Genomic DNA, 24,483 nt, shown 5'->3' with positions numbered 1-24,483 from the left:
CCCTAAAGGACTTACTCACAGAAGTGTTCTGCTGTCTGTGATGCTTTGGGCAACCTGCCTGGCCTGCAGACCTTGGGCAAGGAGGGTGCAGGTCTCCTGGAACTCCTGAGTCCGCCTGTCACTTCTCAGAAAGGAGTCTTCAGCTACATTGACATGTTGATGTTTCAGGTACCCTTGGCCATCTCAAATAACATTAAAAAATTCCCGTATTTAGACAACTGTGTCTCTCCATAGATACCTAGTTTAAAGTGAGTTGAACTTATTTCTAGTCTCCAGTGATTGCATTGATTAGCTCTGCCTTGATTAGGAAGTGAGATAAGATAGTAGCTCACATGTAGACTCTTGGATTTGTGAGTGTTAATCTAAAACTGAATCCCATGTATAGCAAAGCATTACCATTTTAAATCATCCAGACAGATTTAAACCAAGACAGATTTAATCTAGTAGGCTAATTGAAAATTCCCCCAAAAATTCAGCTGACTCTTTATCTTGTGCAGAATGGTTCAACCAGCTTTAATTACTGCAACCATTCGAAAACCTAAGATGTTATCATTTTAATAGACTGTGCTTAATAAAGTAATGGTTAGTGTTGTGTCTTGTATATAGTTTTCAAACTATGTGAAGCTGTATATGTACTTTACTGAATATTAATTCTAAAGAAGTTAACTCTTTAGAAGTATAAACAAATTGCATCTCAGTATTATAACATTCAAAATGTTATCTGTACCAGTGGAGAATTTTGTCATAGAATTAGAGAATGGTTTGGGTTGGAAGGGACCTTCAAAGATCATCTAGTCCAACCGCCCTGCCATGGGCAGGGACACCTGTCACTAGACCAGGTTGCTCCAAGACCCATCCAGCCTGACTTTGAACACTTCCAATGATGGGGCATCCACAACTTCTCTGGGAAACATGTTCCAGTGTCTCACCACCCTCATAGTAAAGCATTTCTTCCTTATATCCAATCTAAATCTTCTGTATTTTAGTTTAAAATTATTACTCCCTGTCCTATCACTACTAATACCCTCTGGAATTAATGTTATTGAACAGAATTGAATACTTCTATTAATAATATTTTTTGTTATTTTCTTTTAACTGCTACCTTCGGAAAATGCACTTTTAAATATGCCTGAATATATTTTATGACATACTATATGTATCATACACCATATATAACTTTGTGTATTAATATAAATATAACAGTAATTCATTGTAATTTTAAAATCCGTCTGTCCAGCCACTAGCAGAGACCTCTGACAGCAAGCTGTCTTTTCCACGTCAGGTTCTCAAAACAATGTCAGTATGAAGATAGTGTCTTCAAGACTAAGTCACTTAATAGGTTATCCTTCGCAAGGTCTTTGTCTTGATTTTATTACTCCCTGAGCATTCAGTAAACACTGAAGATTACTATCTTGCCTAGTACTTTTTTTTCCCCCTATAGTTTCAGTATTCCATTTTCGATAATGCGATGGCTATATTAAATATTGCTATACATAGTTTTGGAAGTAACCTTTTTCTGTATAAATAACATAAATGTAGCTGTTTGTCAATTCAAATTTAGCTTAACATTTAACACATCAGAAAGGTTGTTTGGTCAGTCAGCACAGAGCTGTACCTCAGTCAGTCACCTCTGCCTTTTTAGTGTGACATGGTTTTGTACACTGTCATGTGAGCTGCAGAAACAAGCTCTTCATTTTATACTGGCTCAAAATCTCCTGATAAAACATCAAACGCCAACATGTTTATTCTGAATAATTGCCTTTTTGATGAACTTTCAACCGAACAGCTAAAAAACCCTTCATATTAGTATGACATTCAGGAACAAGTTTAATCCCCGTGTGAATGAAGGGTTGTACAGCTGTGTGGCCACTAATATAGTGTGATACATTTATTTTGTAATGTGTGTCCTTCACAGGTTGGCACTGATATCTGGTACCTTTGGCATCCCCTGTAAATTTGCATTTGGCACACCCAACAATGGAAAACATGAGTTAAGGGTGCTTGTATCATATTTTGTAGTAATCATGAGAGGTGTTCTCAAAGACCAATATTTCAGACTTGGACCAACAAAAATTGTTCTTTGCCTACTGATTTGAATGTTAATGGAGCTCTCTTCAATGTAGTAGTGTTGCAAATGCTGCTCCAGGGTGGTAAACTATCTTATAGGTCAAGATGTTGGAATGAACATTAAGCATTGCAAAAACTATTTTCAGGTAGTCCTGCTCATTCTTTTACCCCTGTGAGCCTTACTTTGGGCAAGCTATGTAACGCAGCAGTTACAGCTTCCAGCAGTGCTTCTCATCTTTCTGTTTGGGCTGAAGCTTACACACAGAGGTAGTGTTATTGAAACAGAAATTAGAAAAAAAGGCTGTGAAGTTCATATTTTTTAATTTAGGATATGTTCTGACTCCTGCATGTGAAATGATTGTGAGACTTTTCTCCTACGTTTGTACTGACCAAATCACATTTTAACTTTTAAACTTTAAATGGCTTATATAGGAGTCAATAATGAAGTCATTTATTAGTCAAAACACAACTGACCAGTAAATAAAGAATTTCCAAAGCAATTATGGAAGCTAGATGCTTAAGGGATGATTTGCAAAAGTATGAAAAGACTATTTGGTCCCTACTTTATGCAGAAACCGTGTGACTAAGTCCTTACCATTTTTTTCTTAGCAATTTTTTTCTCTGAGATCAAATAATGAAGTTTCTTCAGAGTTTGTATATGAATACTATCTAACTCTGGAATCAGAACCTGTAAAATAGTTCTCTGAAGGTTCCAGTTATGGAAAAATTGTAGCCATTCAAAATGGAGATGCTTATGAGCAGAGCTTTTTAGCTGAAGTACTGCAGTAACGTGATCATCAGAGAAGTAGAAGATATTTTCATATTCCAATTGTCTTCATCCTCTTTTTTAATCTTTCCGGATGATGTCTGTGTCATGCTCAAATGAAGGTCAGTCAGCTGACACCGTTCCTGATTTGCAACAGCAGCTCAACCAGGCTCTGTTTTGAACAAACATGGTATTGCTCTTAACTGAGCGTACAGGACAGGCACTCCACTTGCTCTCTGCGGTAGGTCTGAGGGCCAATGAGTACACCTTCATGGTTCCACCCGTCCTGTAAGAAGATTCTGGTGCATTCGCAGCTAGCTCAGCAGTCTCTGAACTTAGGCAATAGGAAAGCTAAGTCTTAGATATACACAACTTAATGCTGAAGTCACTTGCGAAAAAGTCATTTAGCCTCCTAAACTGTGTAGACTTTTTTTGAAAAGATTATCTTAACTTTAAATTTCATCTGCAAATTCTTATCTTCACTGTTGCAAAAAGTTAACCTTTGCATGTATGTTTTATTAAGAATGTTGCAAATTCTCAGTCCAGGTGCCTTTACTGAAACATTCTAATCCATATGAAATTGCTTATTTTTAAAAAAGTGTAGTAAAATAGACCCTCACATGGTAGACCAGAATACAACAGTCATTTTGTTCGCTGTTAGGAAACCCTGATGTAGGACTCCACGCACACATGCACACAGAGAAAACTTGAAGCCCTTTTCTCCCAAGATACTTTTCACAGCTTAGTTTATGGAATGGAAATGTAACTTCATGATATTAATGTATTTTGACATTCTCTGACGAAAGACCAGCACTTCTGTTACGACAATTCTCCGACAAGACCAGTGGTGTGCTGTTGCAGCGTGGCTATATGAACAAGTCACTGCTGGATTGTAATTTGTAGTGAATCATCTGCTCTGAGATAACTTGAGTTCAGGCTCATGTCATGCATTGGGCAGCTTGCCCTTTCTTCACAGAAGTCTAAACCACCTCAAATTACCTTCTATCATATCACCTTTTTTTCTTTAGACCCTTTTTGTCTACTTCTCTTTTGCTGCACATCTCAACTTAGTCAATGGTGATGTGACCTAGGTTACCAACCATGCTCTTGTCCTCTGGAATGTCAAATTCCCAAATCGTACTTTCCGTTATGTAAAATGCTGTGAGAGCAGGTACGTGACCCTAAGCTGTGAATCACTGCCTTGCTGACTTGTTAACAAGTTACTGCCCATTAGCTGATCCATGATAACCATTCACATATGCACTTCTGCCCCACACTACTTAAGGAACAGTTTATCTCTTTTTTCATGAAGTGTTAAGTCACATCAATCTTTTTTGCATTTATTACGGTCTACAAAATCCCATCCACTGATTTATAATGATGTGTGCGAAGGGTCTTGGTCAATGGTAAATGTTAGGTAACTCAGAGTTCCTTACCCCTCTCTGAAGGATCAGAGATTCCACTGCAGAAGTGGCATCAAAGACTTCACACAGACAGTTATCCTAGGCCAAAAATATTCCTTCGAAACGGCCATCCCATGGGCAAACTATTTCCATGTTAAATTATGCATTGTTTTATTAAAGCTTCATTTTAATTTACTGGCTTTCATTGACAAAGAAAATACTTTCATTTATTGTACACCTTTGGCCCAAATCTGGAATTAAGACTCTTGCTAAACATTTCAGCTGTGAATGATCCCCTTGAAAAGAACTAGAGCCTGTTACTTGTGTTTCTTTGTATTTTATTAATTTTACAAGGCACAGTTACTCATTGTATGTGGTTGATCCTACTTATAAATGTCTCAGCATTTTTTACCTTAGAAATAAAGTTATCTATTAGATATTAATAACATAAATAAGCATTCTTGATGAGTTTAGGCATTAAACAAAATAAAAGATATCATTATCTATAGAGGAAACCTATTAACCTAAGTTTACATTTAGGCATATAAGCATTTCCTTTACTATCAGTAGAACTTTTTATACTCTTTAAATTGAATCTGTAAAAGGCTATGCTGGGTTTGATGGCCTAGAAGTTGAAGCATGGGAAACATGGATCTGAACAAAGATTTCTTTCAAAACTCTTAAAATAAAGTGTTTGTGCAGTTAAAAATTCTTCTTATGATCTGCCAACCTTCAGCAAAAATTTGGCAAGTTTTACCTCAACATTGTGGTTAATTAATGCTTAACTATTGGGCTTATTTGGGGATTTTTAAAAAATTCTTCATGAGATAGAAAAGCATATCTGCTATAAAATGAAAAAAAAAAATTACTGTGTTAGGATTTTCAAGTTGAATATTGCAAGAAGTAGTGACGATGCAAACAGAGCTGCCATCTTGTGGATGAAGACATCCTAAGAGCAGGTGGCTCATGTTGCCAGAATGTAGAAGGAAAAAATGCTTATAATAGTTACCAGGTCTACCTGACTTGGCATTCAGCTCATATACAGGATTATGAGAGCTGTAATTTTGAGCTTGCACATTCAATCTCTAAAACCTCTTATCACCTGACTGAGTTCTAATTTTCCCCCAAATCTTTAGACCTAGCCCTTCCAATATTAATAATGTATAGGTTAAGCAACACTGAAGAACCGCTTGTGTTTTTCAATTAGTGTCTGGTGCAGAGCTATGTTTTGTAATATAAATAATTGGTTTAACCATTAAATTGATGTGACAGAAATAATTGTCAAGCAATTAAATGCAGTAATGATTTCAACTCATGGGAAATATATACTAATAAACCTGAGTTTCACTTTGCTTGAGAACTAAAATATCCACTCTTGTTAGATTCTTCAGCATTATTCATGTATCAGTTAATATTATGTTATAGAAAGAATTTATACAGTTAGTTACTGAAAATTGTTGGTCACTTCTCTTTCATTCTCTTGTTCTTACCTTCTTTCTTTTTCCATGGGATTTGTATTTGAAACTATGATGCCAAAAAATATCACCAGCAGCAGTACCCTCGTTGTCCGTGCCAGGCGTGAGAGTTAACAAGCTAGTCTCTTCAGATAGTCTCTTCAGACTTATGACACAATGATAGGAATATATGAATTGTGAGTTCCTGGATTTCACACACAGTCATGTACATGCTTCTTTGAGCCCTTGTAACCTATTCTGTGTTTATTTTATTTAAATGATTTTTCATTTAAAGAAATGGCCTTATGACTTTTTTTGTTGAATTGGCTTGCTATTACTGCATATGTAAAAGGTATGATTTAAATCCTATCAACATTTTTTTCTGTTTGTAATACAAATAATACTAATTTCAAACTGGTTATAACCCGTGTGTGACAGCATGTGGAAGTGTGAAAAATGCTGTGTGACTTGATTAGGATCGTGGAACTGCTCTGTTACCTACAGCTGTTACCTTTGCTCAGCTTGAATCTCCAAAGCCATCCATGTTTGTAAAAACACTGGTGACAGATAATTTTTGTTCTTAAAACAAGGAGCATGTACAAACTGATAATACATCACTAATATTCATAAGTCACTCCCTTTCAAAACATCCAGTTATCATATATTACTGCAGAAAAAAAGACTTTTCTTGTAAAGAAAACATGTCAAAATTTACAGGCCATTTACTAAGAAATATTCTTCACTAAAATTCCAAATTAGCCTTCATACTACCCTTTCTAAGTGAATTTTCTACTAATATAAGTTACTGCTTCGTTCATAAAGCATAAGCTTTGTATTATCACCATAGATAACATACTTTATGAACGCTGAAGACTTTGTAAGAGTACAGCACTCTACCATTAAAGACTGTCTAGCAGGTCATCTGTGAGTGATATGCTCTGTTAAAGAATAAAGTGTAGTCTATGTAAAAATAAAAAAAAATAACGTGTAGAACTTTAATTCATCATGGCAAGATTAACTAGATATGGGAAATCAGGGTATTTTTCAGGCCTAATCAACCCGTGTAATCGAATTTTGTCAACAATGTGTCTGTTTGGTCTAGACTATTTATAGCACTAAATATTCAGGAGAATAGAACTTGTACATATGATACATCTAAGCATATTTTCTCTCATCAATAATTCTTTTACTCATGACTCATATCTTCTTAGCAATTACTATGTCTTACCTTTATCATTAATCGTACAAAAGCAAAGCCGGCATTCCCATTGTCCAAATTCATCTTTTCTGATCTGTAATTCAGTTTTGTCACTTTGCATGGCAATGAATCTTTTTTTATATAAATTTCCATCTGAAGTCCCATGTTTTCTGAGCAGAAATAAATGAACAGAGGCTTTCATTTTGGCCTAAAGTACGTTTTGACTAATAGGTTAGCCTCTAGATCCCCACACAGAACTGCTGTTTATTAAGTCCCCAGAATTTAATCTCCTAAGTCTGTATAACTTTGTGAAAGAACAACAAGGAAATGGCAGAGCTGTTTATCAAGTTTATTCTAGAAATCTTATGTTTCATGTCTTATACATTAAGCTAAACTGTGTTTGATTTTTTTTTTTTTTTTTTTTTTCCCCTATTTGTTTGGCTTGGTGTGGTTGGTTCTTTGGTTTTGCTTTCTTCTCCGGAGAACAAACCGAGTAAGACAATTTTAAAAAATAATACTTTTTTTTTTTTTTTTTTTTGTCATAGACGATAAATAAACTAGCGTGGTATATAATTTACTGTAAATAAATACTGAATCAGGTTCCTATCCACTGAAAGAAAAAACCTGTTTCCATGGATGAAAAAAAAAAGTTGATGCAGAACAAAAGATACCAAAACAATGCCTGCTAGATAAGCTTTTTTACATTTTTCCATAGAGCAGTAGGACTTTTGTCACTAAAGCGGAGAGATGGAAAAATTCATTTATGGAAAAAGCAATCCTTTAAGCACTGCTTTGGACTCATTTAAAAGTTCACGTGATTTATGATATCGCCTGTAATATAGCAAAATACTTAGTGCCACTATATTTAGGACATCACACATTTGGCAGTGTGTTTCATGCCTCATTTACTGCAGAATGTCTGGGCTGCTACTTAGCATTCAGAGAGTAAGCGTGCATGTACATTTGTGCATCTCTTTACTTTGGCTGTTAGTTTTAAATACCTAAAGAGACACAATAATCAACCTGACATTGAACAGTGCAATGTTCTTGAATTTACACCCTTTTTCCGCCGTGTACCTTTATGAATCTCGTGCCTGACGAGGAGGCAAGGCAAAATCGTGGAAGAAAGTGGTTCTTCAGGTGCTGCATGCATTAACCTTTCCTTTAATGCCTCTTCTGTTCAATATTTTGATGACTACTGTCATTCAGTAAACAGATGATGAGCATGCAGTTACCTGAGGGTCTTGCTTAATAATGTAGGCAAATTAGGGTTTAGGATTTTTTTAATTGCTACATTCGATGGCTAAGCAACAAGCACCTGCCACTCCTGGTCCCCAGAGCAGGAGCTTATCGTACAGTCTTGTTTCCACCGAGAGAAAAAAAAAAAAAAAAAAAAAAAAAAAGGAAAGAAAGGGGTGGGCGAAGAAAGGGAAAAAAAAAACCAACCCACCCAAAACCCAGCCCCAACCGAACCGCGTGTGCCCGTCGGTGCGGGTGTCACGGTTAGAGGGGCAGGTCTCAATCCGCGGCTGGCAGTTTAGGGTTAAGGCGCGATTCCAGGTGAGCGAAGCCAACGCGAGCCCGCCCGCCGGACGGCTCTGACATCGGCGGGGGCCCCCGCGCCGGAGCCCGGCCGGGGCACCGGTCCCCGCCGCCGCCGCCGGGGCAGGTCCCAGCCGCCGCCGCCGCCGCCGGGGCAGGGTCCCAGCCGCCGGGCCGGGGCAGGGTCCCCGCCGCCGCCGCCGCCGCCGGGGCAGGGTCCCAGCCGCCGCCGGGCCGGGGGTGCGCGGGCGGCGCTGCCCCCGGAGCCGCGGCTCGGCCCCTCGCTGCGAGGCCCCGGGACCCGCTGTCGGCCCCCGCCGCTCTCCCAGCGCGCCGCCGGATCGAGGCGAAGCCACGAGCGGTTTCCCCCGGGTGTGGTAAGAGTCGGGGCTGCTTTACCTTCGCGGTGCCGGTACAGGTGAGGCGCCTGACCTGCGAGGAGGGTTGCTCTGGCGGTTCGGAGGCTTACGCGGCTGGAATATGGAAGGAGCGGCTTTCGGGGGCAGGAGGGAGAGCCCGTAGAGAGGGAGCGTTAAAGGGAACACGCGAGTCGGCGGCTGCCAAACTCTACTCCACCGTATGGAAGTGGAGAGCCTGCACGTTCGTGCGGCTCTGCAGGTGAACCGGAGAGTCATTAGGCTGACAGACCGTCGCACGGAACAGCAGTTTAATACCTGCGGGTTTCCTTCCTTGAACACCTGCGTTTCCCCCTTGAAATCCAGCTTTCGCTGACGAACAAAGACACGGGGAGATGTAAGGAGAGGGAATGTAATGTTGTACCAACTTTGAAAAATGTTCAGGGAGACTTGCGCAGATAGAAATCAAAACCCGTGAAGATTAATACCAAGATGTTCGAGTTTCCCGTGCTGGAATTAGTGACAGTCACTTCGTTCTGCTCATTTCCATAATTTAAAGTGATAAGAAACTGAGTCAAAGATTGCAAGTCTTCAGTGTGCAATATGCCGGTAGCGAACCACCCGCTGTAGGTTTTCTGTTTGTTTGTGTGGTTTCCCCCTTTACGTTCTGTGGCTCATATTAAAAAATGTCTCCTTCTGCAGCTGTATGAGTCTATGTGCACAGAGAGGCTGAAGAAGAAGTGTTTCTGTCTTTTACATCGTTAACAGCTTTGTGGTTTGCACACAGGGAGGAGGGAGAGGAGAAGGATTCTCTCCGCGTAACTTCCTAATTTTGCAACAGAATAAGTACATTTAAAGCTTCTGAACCGGCGTGGATTTAAGAGATTAGAAGTGACGCTGACAATGACAAATCAGATGCAATAAAGGATTTAATTGACTGAGGGAGTTCAGGGGCTACTGTATGAAGAATCCAATAACCGGTTTAACTAGTCAAGTAGTGTACCTAATAGGAAATAATAAATATCAGGCGCCAGCTAATTTAAAAGCTTGATGACATTTATTTTGTAGTGATTAGAATTCACTAAATACCTAGGCCACTTAAGAACTCTCTGCGTTTATTTCAGTAATCCGTGACTACACAATGCAAAGTTTTAAATAATGATATATGCAGTGAGTATTACAAGTGCTTGTAAAATTGAGATATATTGTCATTCAATCTAGCTATGAGTAGGTCTGCTCTAAATCACTATCAGATGAACAATAGTTATTTTCAGCTCAAACACCACTTAAGACAGTAGGGTTTCTCAGCTGTATTGTACTTTTGTACTTTTTACTAGTCCAGTCCTCTCTATGCTGCTCCTGGTATTTACCATTGTTAATTCAGCTCTGGACATTAATGTGCCCAAACAATCCCAAGCGTCTATTAAATGCCATATCTATAATATGGATGGGGTTCGAACAGCGTATTTTTGTTACGGTGAAACCTTCAGTATGGTTTGTTGCCTCTTTGCTAGCAAAAGGCAGATATTCCAGTTCAAAGGTGAGATGACCGTGGCCTATAAGGGAGACGAGTATTTGACGCTTACCTTTCTTGCTTAGATCGTTATTGAAATTAATCAAAATCTATCTTATGCCAACCTTGCAGCTATGCCTTTAGATTTATTTTCTTTAATTAAAAAGTAAAAGTATTTGAACCTCTCCCTCAGTTTTACATATCTACTCACTGCATAGGTCCATGTCATTTATCAATGCTTCATTACTAGGCTTCATGTCAGATCTCACTATATTTCTGTTCCTACTCAGTTTAGCCAAAATTCACATATGAACACATTATCTGTTATTTCTGCCGAAATACAGGATGATGGATATAACAGAGATTTAATGCTGATTTCCTACACACTCACAATGTTCTGATCCAAAGCATTCAAAGACTGTTTTTAATATATGAGTCCTTTTAAGTACTAATATACGTTGCTTTATTAGATAGCAATCATGGACCTAGGCAAGCCAAGGCAACTTAATGATATGATAATCCAAACAGATAGCAATCAACTTCTTACAGGAAATGAGACTTTCTAGTTTAGTTTAATCTTTCAAAAGGAAGAGAAATAATTTCCAGAAGACCATTTTACAGGAAAAATATGGGTGGGGGTTTTTTGCCTACTTTCAATCAGAAACTAACTTTAGCTTAAAAAATTGAAGAAAACCATATTTCTTGGATACATACAGTGTTGCAACCTTTGTTTTTTCTTTAAAATAATAAAGATAACGATGATAATGCTAGCGCAGGGACTGCATAGCAAATTGACCATTGGTCTGGGAAAGAGTCCTTCTTGTCTGGTGCTTGAATAGCTGATTATGTCCACAAAGCATGCTCTGTGAAGTCCATATTCCATCAATGGCCCACGATATTAAAGGAAGAATTAGCATTAGGTTGCTTGATTGTAAGAACAGCTCATTTTGTTTGTCTGATTTTCTGTGAATGAGGCAACTCATACATTTTCACAATGACATCAGGTAACAACCCTTTCAATGAAGATTTGAATCATTCCTCCTACACAAGGTACTCACTTCTCTTGTCAGATAATTTTGAGTGAAGTGACATAAGGGGATTTTTTAAAATGAAAGTTCAATGCATTTAATATTTCTTAAAGTAAAGGTGTCAGCTAAGCAGAAATATGATAATTACATCGATTGCTGAAAAAAGTATCCATATCACCAGTAGTAAAAACATGAACTAAAAAGTTATTCTTCTTCCTCTATAACTCGCAAAGGGGAATGATCCTTAGAAAATACAAATTAAAGTAGGGTTGCAATAGCACATTCTCTTCTGTATGCTGTTTACAATAAGTGCAGGAGACAGAGGAGTTCCTTCATACTCCAAGCTTTCATCCAAGGGGCAGGTTTTTGGTTTATCTAGGATAGATTACAAGGAGGCTCCTCTAGGAACTTCCAAATTATAAAAACAGCCAAAACCTTGTGCTGCAACCATCTTCCTTGTCCATCACTGAGGTTCTTTATGCATAAGGGTGCCAGAGAAAGAGACTGAAGAGTCTATTCCGTTCCCTTATCTCTCCTTATATTCCATTACACAAGCAAAAAAAAAAAAATATCCTTTTCACCTACATAGTTATGATTTTTTTTTTCTTCTTCATGTCTCTGTCAGTAAAGTTAAAGGGAACAGAGATTACAAAGACTATTTCTAATGTGAGAGATGTGAGATGTGGATCTGCATCCATCCCTCCAAGTCATTGTTTTCCTTTGGAAAGAAATCCAGATGTACAGACATGGAGAGCACACCTTGAATGTCCTCCGAGAGGACACCTGTCTGGATGATTAAAAGATCAGTAATGTAGATCACACATCTGTCACACAGTACAGACACTGGCAAATTTTTGTTTTGTTTTGTTTGTTTTCTGCTTTGTTTGGTTGGGTTTTTTTGTTTGTTTGTTGAATGAAGTCCAATGGATGCCCTCCTACACAATAAAAATTGTGCTGAAAGAAGAGCATGGTCAAGGACTTACAACTCAGATTTTAAAGTAGTTTTTCAACCTGTTTAGATCTTTTGCTTACATATAGCGTGGTGCTTTTTGTTTCCATAATTGTCTATTTCCACAGAGGAGTGTGACACTGTGAGTATATAGACGCAATCCTACATGGTTTAGTAAGGGTAATATTAATTTTAGCTACTTTCAGTCAAGAAGGTTCCTCTTATAATCTGTGGAGAGAAAGAGGCATCTCTAAAAAGGGATTAATTTCATCTTTAAGATAATTATTTCCGATAGATGAGCTGAATCACTCTCTGGAGGGGTCAAATTCAGTCTGTGTAGACAACCTACCTGAATACTTTCAATTCTGTGGCTAACTTCCAGACTTTTAAATATGGTCTAATTAAGATCTTTAAGATTTCTGAGTAGCAGTGAATCCCACCAGTACCATAAATAATAAATAAACAAACAAACAATTATACCCATTATTTGCTGCATGTTGGAGTCACAATTATTTATTTCTGCAATAGATGGACTGTGGCCTTCACCTCTGCAGCGGCAGGGGTGTTGACGAGAGCACTTGGCCCAAGACTTTGAGGTTCCACAGGTATTTGCTGGCAGTCAGGAAATGTAAAGCTTTGGGAAACGTCGATCCGTGGCTGGCGATAGAGGGAAGCATGCTCCGTCTTGTACACTCATTCAAGCACTGTCTCCCATTCTTAAAACTCTTGTTATTCCTATGCCTGACCATTTGTTTACCCGCTCCCAGAATCACTGGAGACTCTAGCTATTGCTCATATACGCTGCATATTTTCAAACTATTACAACTTGGCTAAATTTGATTGGCTATTTCTCCCTAAAAGACAGAGATAGCACACACATTAGTTTCTCCTGCCAGTCTTCAAGTCCATTAGGGACTCCTCAGACATTCAAAGTATTGAGCATGGACTAAGAAATGTCCCTTGTCTAGTCTCATTCTTTGACAACAGCATCAGGTGTCTAGTATCTATAATTTGAGGACAAATGGTCAGTGTCCATAACAGTAAACAGGAATTTTTGAACGGGAACATGGGGCAGTCAGCCTATCCCTCCAGTTGTCAGTCCATCCTTTTGGATCAGCCTCTATGCAGGAGTTCTTAAGCGGTCTTCTGAATAGTATGATAGTTTACTCTGCCCCCATGCATAAAACAGGCCAGGGAATTTAATCCAGCAAATCCTTCATCAGGCCTGTGATTTTGGTCAAAATAGCTTGCTGCAGTTTAAAAAAACAGACACATAAGATGGTAAGAATGTATCAAACCAAGTTGTGCTAGTTCTTATAAATCCAGACACGAAGCTGGAAATTACTGCATACAACGTATTGATATTTTGCTTATTAACTATCAGAATCAACCTCTTCATAAACTTTGCATTTTAGGATCTCGACTGTCTTAGAGTGTTACCTCATTGAGAGATGAATGATTATAATGGATAAACAGAAAGCAAAAGTGTACTTTCAACAGAGAAAAATGAGAAAACAATGTGAAAGTACTTCTCGCCCCCTGTTCCCTCACTTATAAATTTAACAGTTAAATATCATGGACAAATTTTCAAAGAGTAAGAAGACTTACTACATCCTGAATGAAACATAATCTAAATAATCTATTACAATCTCTCATAGAATAATATTACTTTATCACTCACAAATGGCAAGTATGGCTTTCATAGTTGCCAGGCTGTACTTATCCACATCTGATGGTCCCCATTAATTTTTAACAATCGTCCTGTCACCAGACCAGTGAGCTGTAGAAAATACTGTGGAGATGTCACTTTCCTTGATGATTGCAGTTAATGCTGCTGCCCCTCTGAATCAGCATGAAATGTAGACACTTTTATGACTGAATCTGCAATCTGGGATTTGATCATGCTATTTATAGTATTGCTAATGGTCTGTAGCACTGGCAAGGGGTGTGTTCAAGTCATTCTCTCAGTTACCCTTGTTTTCAGTTGTAAAGGCAGAACAGACATCTGGATCCTACATATCAGTCACTAGACAGAAAATAACAGCACAAAGAGGTCATGACTTTCACTGGTGAAAGATTTTAATGGGGTTGATTTTTTTTTATGTCTGTGGACTTTTTTTACCAGTATTCTTTCTGAGAAAAGGGGGCAAATTATCTTGATCTGGTTTCTAGAAAGTCAGTTGCAGTCACATGGCAAAACGAAAGGAGGCTTAGTGACATCTCAAGAAAGTAAAGCTGAACAAAAGAGTAAACAGCTGTACATGGGTTTTAAACAATGGAAGTCAAGTTACCATGTGTTACTGTATTAGCAAAATGCAATTTTCAATTTTTATCAAAATATTTTTGAAACACTGCCTCACTTCTGAGAAGGAATAGTTTACTTCCAAGTCCTCATTTTGCTTGCAAACCCAATTACTAAAATGCATAGTATCTAGTTTGTTTTAATTTTTGAACCTGATAAAGGTTATGTACTTTGAAAACCAATTTTGGGGAAGAATTCTTCTCAAGTTGATAACATTAGAATACTTAGAAGATTCCCTGATATTTCTCCCTCTCTGAAAGCATATCTGAATCTTACCATGCCCAATATCCCCCAAAATTATCAAGAAGACTGTTTAATGCCACTGTCCTTGTGATTGCTGCTGTAACCAATGTGTAATGGACAGGAGGCATTATAGCATCTGGCCTCATTATTTTGTCTTGTAATTCTCATAGAAATCTGGGGAGGAAATAAACAATAGCAACAGTTAACTATATTAATGATCCCTGTAAACAGTGCTTGATTTCCTATGGGTTTATGTCCCTTAATTAATTAACTTTTTAAGTGATTTATACTAAGATTTCTTGTTATCTCTCCATATGCTTGTAAAATTAAGCCATTCTTCTCCCTGCAGGACTGGCTTATGCCGAATAGTTAGAATGAAGTACCAACACTAGCATACCAGGAGCTGTGTTGTCTCACTGCCTCTCCTTTCAGCTTCCTCCAACACAGAGCACAGGGAGTAAGAGGAGGGTTACTCTGTCCTGCTCTAATTGGCACTAGAGAATTGTCCCCAGGATGTCTAACTTTGGTGTCTCCTACTACATTCAAAAGTTGGGTGGGGATGAAGAGTAAGCCTCTTTTCTCAAATACAGAATATAGAATGAACCATAGAGGTGATACATTTCATGGACACTGTGTTATGAGGACACAGTCTGTAAAATATGTCCAGAAACATGCTAAGCATTTCATGTGCAATTATAGCTCTAGTATGTCTGATGAAATTTTACAGTTAGTTTTTCCTATGTACTAATTGAGCTTGCATGAATATGATTTAGTAAGACATCGAAGCATCCTATCAAATAATTTTCTGTGGGTTCTCGGAAGTATCAGTAATTCATTGAAATCTTTCCAGAACAGGTAGAACTTCTGAAGGCTGTAGTTCTCTAAAAAGATTAATTCCTTTGCTTGGTTTAACCAAAAATTTCGGAAAGGTAAATGTTTCATTCCCAGGTGGGTAATTGTTTCTTCCTGGTATCTGGCAGAGACCTTTAGGTTGCTTCTAATTTAGAAGTAGACAAGAGAATAAGCAGACCCAAATCCTCAGTGGGCTTGTTAACTTCCTCCCAGTGACAGAGAGAGGAGGTATCAGTTTCTTGCACACTTGCAGTGAATTCCCTCCTGGGCCTCGCAATGTTTCACATTGGCACTGCAGTAGGCTCTCTGAGCTCCCGGAGAGCTACACTAAAAGAAATGGTTAGACTGCCTTTGCTAGGAGTTTCAGAAATTCAAGAATCAAAGGACTGTGACAGACCATTATAATATCTTTGATATGAATAACCATACTTAATCGTACAGATAATGGGAGATAATTGACTAGGTCCCACCTGCTCCATACCTCCAGATGCATTCAGAGACTAAAAATCTATGCATTTATACTAGAATCACACTTCCTTTCAGGACAGCCTTACTCATTTTCAGTTATTTGTTTGCATTAGCAAGCACACTTTTAATGTGGCTTTTTATTAAGCATTCCATTTCCAGTATATTTTTTTGTCACATATAGTATGCTCTTTAGTACATTCCAGGGACCATACTGCACTTGAGGTAAAAGCTTTTAAGCAGCTCCATTCCTGTATTAAACAAGATTACAGGAATCTTGAAATTAAGTCATACGTTAAACATCTGAGTTCTAGGCAATCCTCAGTCTGAAGGAGTTGAAACCTCTGTTGTTGTCCTTACAGGATCATATCATAAACACTGACCAGCAGACACAGGGGACACAGGGCTCTTCCCACCCAGCCAGTTGAATCTGGGACACTGTGCAACCACAGGAATACGAGAATATAGGAATGCTGGTTATGTAGGAAATCAAGTAGCATTGCAGCTTTGTAGTGCTCTGATGAATGACAAATGCTGGATTACTTCTGAATTGTATCCAGTGACTTTAATGCAAAATATACAGAGAATTCAGAGAGTTGGCTGCAGAACCAGGCCAATTATGTTCCAGAGAGCATACTGCAGAGCAGACGCGCTCCCTGGTGCACACCATAGGCTTTGTGTGTGCATCATGACCGTGTTCTCTTTTCGCTTTGGGATGAGAACCCCAGACCTCTGCATCCCTCGTTCCCCTCTGAAAGAAAGACCGGGTGCCCCTGTGCACTCCAATAGCTATTCTGATCTGGATGACTGGGATCTAGGACAGTGGTGCAAAGCACAGGCTGTATCTGCCGCCCAGGTAGACGTGGTGCTGTTTGTAGACAGCCTGATTGTGGGTCTGTGCTCAGCATATAAACTTCCTTGACAATCAGTCAGAGGCACTTAGCTGATACAGATAGGGCATCTAACACAGGTAATCGTCATTGCTCACTAAACTTGCTGCCTAAAATAAGCAGTCTGGTCTTGACCTTATGCACTATGAGAAATGTTGCTCAGAGAACACGTTAATCCTCCTCATTTTTTTAATGCTTTGATGCCACTTTTAAACTTTTTGCTTAAATCACAAAAAGATGTTTTTAATAGTGTATTTGGCATCAAGTTCTCCTGCGCTACTCTCTTCCTCACCTGTATGTCTCCTTTACTACTCCTTAGGACTTAAAATAAATGAATAAAGTTATTCTATGAAAGGCAGAGTAAACAAAGCCAGTTTGAAGATACTTGGTGTGGTGTCTTTCCCTTGATAAAGATTTGTGATTACACTAATCATCTGCAGACTGGGACAGGGACGAGCCTTTGGCACACAGGAAAGACCATTAGTTCTCACACATTTCCTTAAGTGACTATTGTCAGAGAAAAGCCTGTAAGTCCTAGCTAAATGCAACGATGTCCTAAAAGATATTTGTCTCCTCGGAATGAGAAATTGGCTGGGGACATACTAATGAGAATGCTTTCTAAAGGGATCATATTTCTCTGTAGTCAGGTTTTTGGGTACAAACAAATTGGTGCCTGGTGTATGAGAAGAAAAAACAACCTTTCCTTTTGCTTCACCTGACTTCACCTTTTTTAAAGTTATAGACTATGAAAGGTAACATTCTGTGTCTGCAATACGAAACTGCTTTTTCCCTCTGGCTCGTGTTGCTTTGGCCAATGTCAGTGTGCACATTTCCTAAATATCTGTTCCCCTGCACTCTTGTGGCCAAATTTTGCCAGTTTAGAATCTCAGATTCTTGAGAACTGTAGAGCTTAAATTGACTTTATTAACTCCTCATTGATTTCCTGTACAGGTTTTTTATTGACTAAAAGCCTATTTCCAGGCCAGAAAGCCAGTTGTATCCTGGGCTGCATAAAGAGAAGCATGGCTAGCAGGTTGAGGGAGGGGATTCAGCCCCTCTCCCTGTGTATCCCATCCATTTCTGGGGTCCCCAGTACGGGAAAGACATGGAGCTGTTGGAGGACGTCCAGAGGAGGGCCACAAAAATGATCAGAGGGATGGAACAGCCTGGAAGACAGGCTGAGAGAGTTGGGGGGGGGTTAGGCTGGAGAAGAAAAGGCTTCAGAGAGACCTTATTGCAGCCTTTCAATACTTAAAGGGGGCTTATAAGAAAGGTGGAGAGACACTTTTTTACCAAGACCTGTAGTGGCAGGACACAGGGTAACATTTTTAAAGAGAAAGAGAATAGATTTAGGTTGGACATAAGGAAGAAATTCTTTATGCTAAGGGTGGTAAGACACTGAAACAGGTTGCCCAGAGAAGCTGTGGGTGCCCCATATCCATGGAAGTGTTCAAGGCTAGGTTGGATGGGGCTTTGATCAGCCTGATCTATTGAAAGATGTCTCTGCCCATGGCAGGGCAGTTAGACTAGATGATCTTTAAAAGTTCCCTCCAACCCAAATCACTCTGTGATTCTCTAATTCTCTTGAGTGTTTCTGCCTCCATCAATGAAAGCTTGTGGGATTAAGGAGATATGCTCTGAGATTAATAGTCTTAAAATGACATCTTTTAATGAGCCATCACAAACACACATGCAAATTTAAAAAAAAAAAAAAAAGGCTCTTCCACTCGTTCCACAATATTAACAAATTATTGCAAGTATTCCTGCAAGATATTAAATTGATTACAAAATTATGATTAAAATGTTTACCTAAAATATTAGCATAACAGGAAGGACTGTGAGGAGATCCTCAGCACTGGTGAGGCCACACCTGAAGTACTGTGTCCAGTTCTGGGCTCCTCAGTACGAGAGACATGGACATACTGGAGAGAGTCCAACGAAGGGCCACAAGGATTATTAAGGTACTGGAGCATGTCTTCTGTGAGGAAAGGTTAAGAGAGCTGGGACCGTTCAGCCTGGAGAAGAGAAGACTCAGGGGGGATCTCACCGATGTGTATGAGTACCTGAAGGGAAGGTGCAAAATGGACAGAGCCAGGCTCTTCTTTTAGGTGGTGCCCAGTGGCAGGACCAGAGGCAATGGGCACAAATTGAGACACAGGAGGTTCCACCTGAACATCAGGAAACACGTTTTTACTGTGAGGGTGACTGAGCACTGGCACAGGCTGCCCAGAGCAGTTGTGGATCGCCCTCCTTGGAGATACTAAAAAACCATCTGGACACGGTCCTGGGCAACCAGCTTCAAGTAGCCCTGCTTGAGCAGGGTGGTTGGACTTCTGGGGGTCCCTTGCAACCCCAACCATTATGTGATTTTGTGATCTTTAATCTTTTGAGGACCCCTTAGAACCACTGTTGCTTTTTGCTTTGGCCAAATAAATTAGAAAAATAATAAAAACTCTTGAGAGTGAAGAATGCTTAAAACTGATAGAATTTCTGGGCAGTGGCTCAAAGCTACACAGCTTTGAGCTCTGTTGTCTGCCTCCTGCAGCTGTATGAAGCCCATTGATTTTCTGGACATAAAGATTCGGATCTAATAATGGCTAGATGGATCAGCAGCAACATGTGAGAAGGGATCCTCTTTCCCTGATCATTTAGATGAGGGACATGACCCCCACAACCAGTGCTTCTTTCATGGCCTGGGTTTCCCTATGTCTAGATTTCACCAGGGAACACATCCATATGCAGCCTGGAAGTGCTGTTTATTAGTTTTATTGGCTAATTTAGTCAATAAAATTTTAGATTTGTTGATACACAACTGAACATTCTTCTTGTGATTAGCAGTCACTCAGAGCCAAGAAATTTGACAGATGTCTGTTTCATTCAGTACTTGTGCTCTGAGCAGCACTCTGTAAGCCAAACCTTTGTCTTGCACAATGACTGACTGCAAATCACTCCCACCAGCGCTTCTTAAATTTACAGTTCACCTACCCTTATTTAATTTTCTTCACATTTTCTAAACTCTCATTTTTCTGTAATACAAGTAGTCCATTAAAATGCAGAAAATAATAAAGAAGAAGATGACAGTGACTGGTAAATATAGTTTATTTTCTTAACTGCAACTCAATTTAAACATTAATGAGACATTGTAACGGTAAATACAATATTGTATGTTTTATAATATAGAGACATAATGAATATGAGACCCTGATAGAACTTGCTTGAAAGAACTTGCTGAAAGAAAAATAAGGGTGATGCTGTTACTGCTGCTTATTTTTTTTCATTCTGATTTGATCTGGTAAAGATTAGTGAGGTAATTCAGGCAGCCTTGGAAGAATTTCGTTGATGTTGCTTTCCAGTTCAGTGCTAGATCGCACAGGTGACAGCTCTTCAGTGGTCCAAAAGGACCAACTTTAGTAATGTGGATACATATTTCTGCAGCATTGCACTGTCTACTTTTGCAGCAGCAAGATTTGATAGGATTTATGAGATATTAGATGAAAACTTACGATTGACTTCCAATGTCATCACAAGTATCATTACAATATAGCTTCAGGTTTACAAAAATAATTTGTTCATCTGAAAATACCACCTATATAATGCCAATTTTTGTGCTAATGTGGATTTCCAACTGTGTAAAGCAGAAATGTACGTAAATTCAATTTAACATGCCCAGAGGCACAGACTTACATACTCCTTTCTGAAACTAATCAGTTATTCATTCATGAATCTCATTTTCCTCAGTCATCTCTACATACTTTACACTTCAACCTTTATGCTGTCTTACCTTTCCAAAGTCAGTATTCACTTATGAACAATGAAAAACATTTAATTTATATCTAAGATACTCCAAATAAGCTATTTGTAGTTCATTTCCCCCCTCAAAGAGCACCTCTGTTTTCCAAAGAGAGTAAGTATTAGTTAGGTGCTTTTTATGACAAATGCTCACTCCCTTCCCCACCTCCTAATAATTTTTGAACTTTTTACCTAGTTTAATGGAGAAAGCCAAAGTTTAGATAAGAACACATGAAGTTTTGTGAAAACTAATTGCAGGAGGCAGACTCTGAAAGAAAGGCAGGAAAACCTCCATCATGGTGCAGTGTCTGGCAGAAGCCAGCTGCCCAATTAGCACATGCAGGCTGGCTGCTGAGGTGGTGTGCCTAAAGCTTCAATCTGTCTCATAGCTAGCAATGGTGTCACAAGTGTTCACTTCATATGGCGATGATTTCAGAAAGAAAAGATACGCAGCTATAGGAAAGCTTCTTCATCAGTTCTGTGCAGAGAACCATTTTTTCCTGCTGCGCCTTGCAGTGAGAATAGAGCTTTTCCCCTGTGCCGACAAGCTTCCACTAACCCGTGATTAGTCTAAGCATATTTCTTTTCACTTGCATTTCTTGACCAATGTTTTAATATTGCCCTTTCCTCCTTTCCTCCTAACTGCCCTTTAGCACTTTATCTCATACTCGGTCATATTTGTCCCTGTTCCTTCTCTCCTTTCAGGTGATCGTGCCTTCAAGTTATTCCAGTATTTCTCATCTTGCAGCATGTGGACCACAGGTAGTTCACAGATGCCAGAAAATGGTATGAGATGCTGAGCTGTTTATAAATCAGACACATTCACACACACAGAATCAAGTAAAGGAACAAGCCAGAGGAAAATTTAAACCTAGATGCCAGTGTGTGTTGTGTGACATTTGTTGATTTTCGGTTTATCCATTAGAATTCCCATTGAGGATCCCATTTGACCTGCAGTTACAGACACTGGGGGTTTTTTAATCTCATGTGCTAGTGCATTTTCAGTGCACTACATAAACATAGTCTGCACTCATACTGTTACAATCTAGAGCATTCAGGGTGACTTTCTAATATTCCCTCTATGTTCCATCTACAAAAAAATATAACACAGACTCACCTGTGGATCCTGTGTGGATCCTATGTTTTAAACTGCTAGGGCTCAGGTTTTAGGATTTGGATTGTAATTTTTCAATTATATCAGCTCCATCTGATCCTTTTTTTTTATAACTTCAGTTGCATTATGGTCTTTGTAGGCTAGGAGAAATAGGTATCTATGTAGTACCATTCCTGCTATGCTACAAGGTAAGCAAAACCATGTGGCTTTCTTAGTGCTGGGTAATGATTTCTTCCATGAGGTAGGTAGAACAGTCGAGACATAACCATCCCAACATGGTCATTTGGCTTTTGGGTTCAGCTGGTCCTCATCCTGCTCTCTTGCAATGCTGTAAGGAGAAAGCGCTTGTGTCTTCTTGCAGTGTAACCTGTTAGAGAAAATCTTCAAATTAAAAAGCAGTAGGTAATAGAGTAGTATCTTCAAGAATACGTGTTCTTATATATAACTTTTCCTTGTATTCCCAATTAATCTGTTTTGTTGGCAATTCCTTTTGTTCATTTCATTATTTAGTAAACATATGCTGGTTTGAGTGTTTTTTCTCTTGTAGTTTGTAAGTGTTGAGGTGTTATATATTGATAACATTGATAACTGCATTTTGTGTATCTTAAAAATAAAATTACAAAGCTTTGTCTGTAATATGCTCAAATCATTTTCAAATGAATGTTTGGTGTACAGCTTAATCCTTTAATCTATTACTGAAAGTTTCTCAAGAAAATACATCATTGCTGGGAAGTTTATTCAGAGGTATTTTGTAGGAAATTCATACTTGCTCTAAAAAAACATGCTTATGTGATCCATGATAATGATCTTACAAGTGGAAATTAATGCATTTAGAGAATATACAAAATATAGTAAATAATTCTGAGATGCTTATTCTGTTAAAGTAATCATATTTTTATTTGGAAAGACATAAGGTTAAATATTATATATGTGTATATGGCTCTAAGACAAGAAGAGAATTAAATGCAACATCATTTCAGAAAAATGTTTAGTCTACAAAGACAATGGTTAAGAAACCTGAGTCAGTGATGCTCAGGTGTTCTGAGTGAAGCTCTACCTCATTGACAGACTACAAAAAACAAATGTGATCCTATTGAGACAAGTGCCACATAATCTGTATGTATTTTCAGTCTTTTGTTGTTGTTGTTTTGTAGACCTGAGGTTTGTTTTTTCTTTTTTGAAATTAATTTTCTTATTTTCAAATTAGATACCTTCTTTCCCATAAGTGCATTAAGACAGAGAATTATGTCAATTAAAAGCTGCTCATCATGGTTTTTTGTGACCTGGTTAAAGGTCCTGGGAAAACAAGGAATCTGTGACTCTATCGTTATGTGCTTTTTATTATGCATGTCAATATATTGTAATGAGATATAATTATTGATCTCCATCCATATAATTTTATCCTTGCCAATAAGGTATAATCTAAGTATGCAGAAAGGAAAGAGAGGAGTGCAGTAATAGATTGACAGACTTAAGAGATTTATTTACTTCTTCTTTGAGTGGGTCTTCCTTTTATGAGCAGTTGTGGGGTGCAACATTATGTAATGCAGTGTAATATGAAAGGGAAGCTCATCACAAAAGGGCTGAAATCTTGAATTTGTTAGAAGAAGATAGGTCATGCCGGATCCAACAGCCCAAGAGAGGTGAGGCTGCTGCTGCTCCATGTGCTATCTCTCAGATTCGCAACAATTTTCTTGTAAAACAAAACCAAAGTAGTGCAGCTACACTGCACTAAATTAATCCTTGGATCTTGGGCAGCTGAACAACTGAGAGGCAGATTACAGGTTTTCACTGGGTACAAGGCCAGGTGACCACAAGCATACGTAGAAAATGAGAAATTATGACATTAAGAATTAATTCTTAATTAATAAATCCAGCTTCTTAGTACATTAAAAAACTTCTGAGGAATGGCAGATAGTGGAGATGCAGCAGCACCATAAAATCAGTGCATGAAGCCAGATTCCCAGCAGCAAACCCAAGATCCTGACCAAAAAGCAGTGAACTTAACTCTCAGCATGTGGTATGACAGTGTACTGCTCAAATATGCAATGCACATGGTTTTTTCATGTAATGGTTACAAAGTTTGTAGTCTAGTACAGCAGCTCAAAACATTTACCAGTTTTAACTAAGGTCATTTTACTGATTGAGAATGCTACCACAAACTGAAAAATAAAAAGCTTAATGTAGAACGTGCAGAAAGAAACAGCATAGGGTATATACTGGTAGTTAAATTAGCATATCGTACCTGAGTTTAGGATAAGATTAGTTGTATCAGCTGTAGGTGTGACAAAAGAATAATTTCTTTTTGGATGCTTGTCTCCTTCATGGCCTTTAATGATTTACCTTCACTCGGGGGTGGTTAGTGGGACGAATACTGTTTAAAGTTTTTCTTAATAACCTAAAGGATGAGATGAAGCACACTCCCAGCAAGTTCATGAATGGTGCCAAATTACCGAGTGATGGATAAGTTGAGGAGCAGGGCTGCTATTTCAGAATAACCTCAACAGGCTGCAAAAGGGGGTGACAGGAACCACTTAAAGTTCAACAAAAGC

The 24,483-nt window shown here is 38.7% G+C and overlaps 1 protein-coding gene across 4 annotated transcripts in view; it reads left to right on the top strand.

Annotated features, from left to right (window-relative positions):
* MGAT4C (MGAT4 family member C) overlaps positions 1–24,483 on the top strand; it is a 402,472-nt gene that overhangs the window by 244,120 nt on the left and 133,869 nt on the right. The window contains exon 1 of one of the 4 annotated variants that reach the window (XM_049792436.1): positions 8,389–8,448. The exons of 2 other annotated variants lie outside the window; for them this stretch is intronic. The gene's annotated coding sequence lies outside the window, so the exon portion shown is untranslated. Of the gene's footprint in view, positions 1–8,388; positions 8,449–8,795; positions 8,849–24,483 lie in introns of those variants that run through there. One more of the 4 variants, XM_049792435.1, reaches the window with a different exon arrangement.

This window comes from Accipiter gentilis, chromosome 34 (assembly GCF_929443795.1).
Source record: "Accipiter gentilis chromosome 34, bAccGen1.1, whole genome shotgun sequence".
Taxonomy (NCBI): Eukaryota; Metazoa; Chordata; class Aves; order Accipitriformes; family Accipitridae; genus Astur; species Astur gentilis.
The sequence above is the reverse complement of the archived record's forward strand: the minus strand, read 5'-3'. Positions and strand labels throughout refer to the sequence as shown.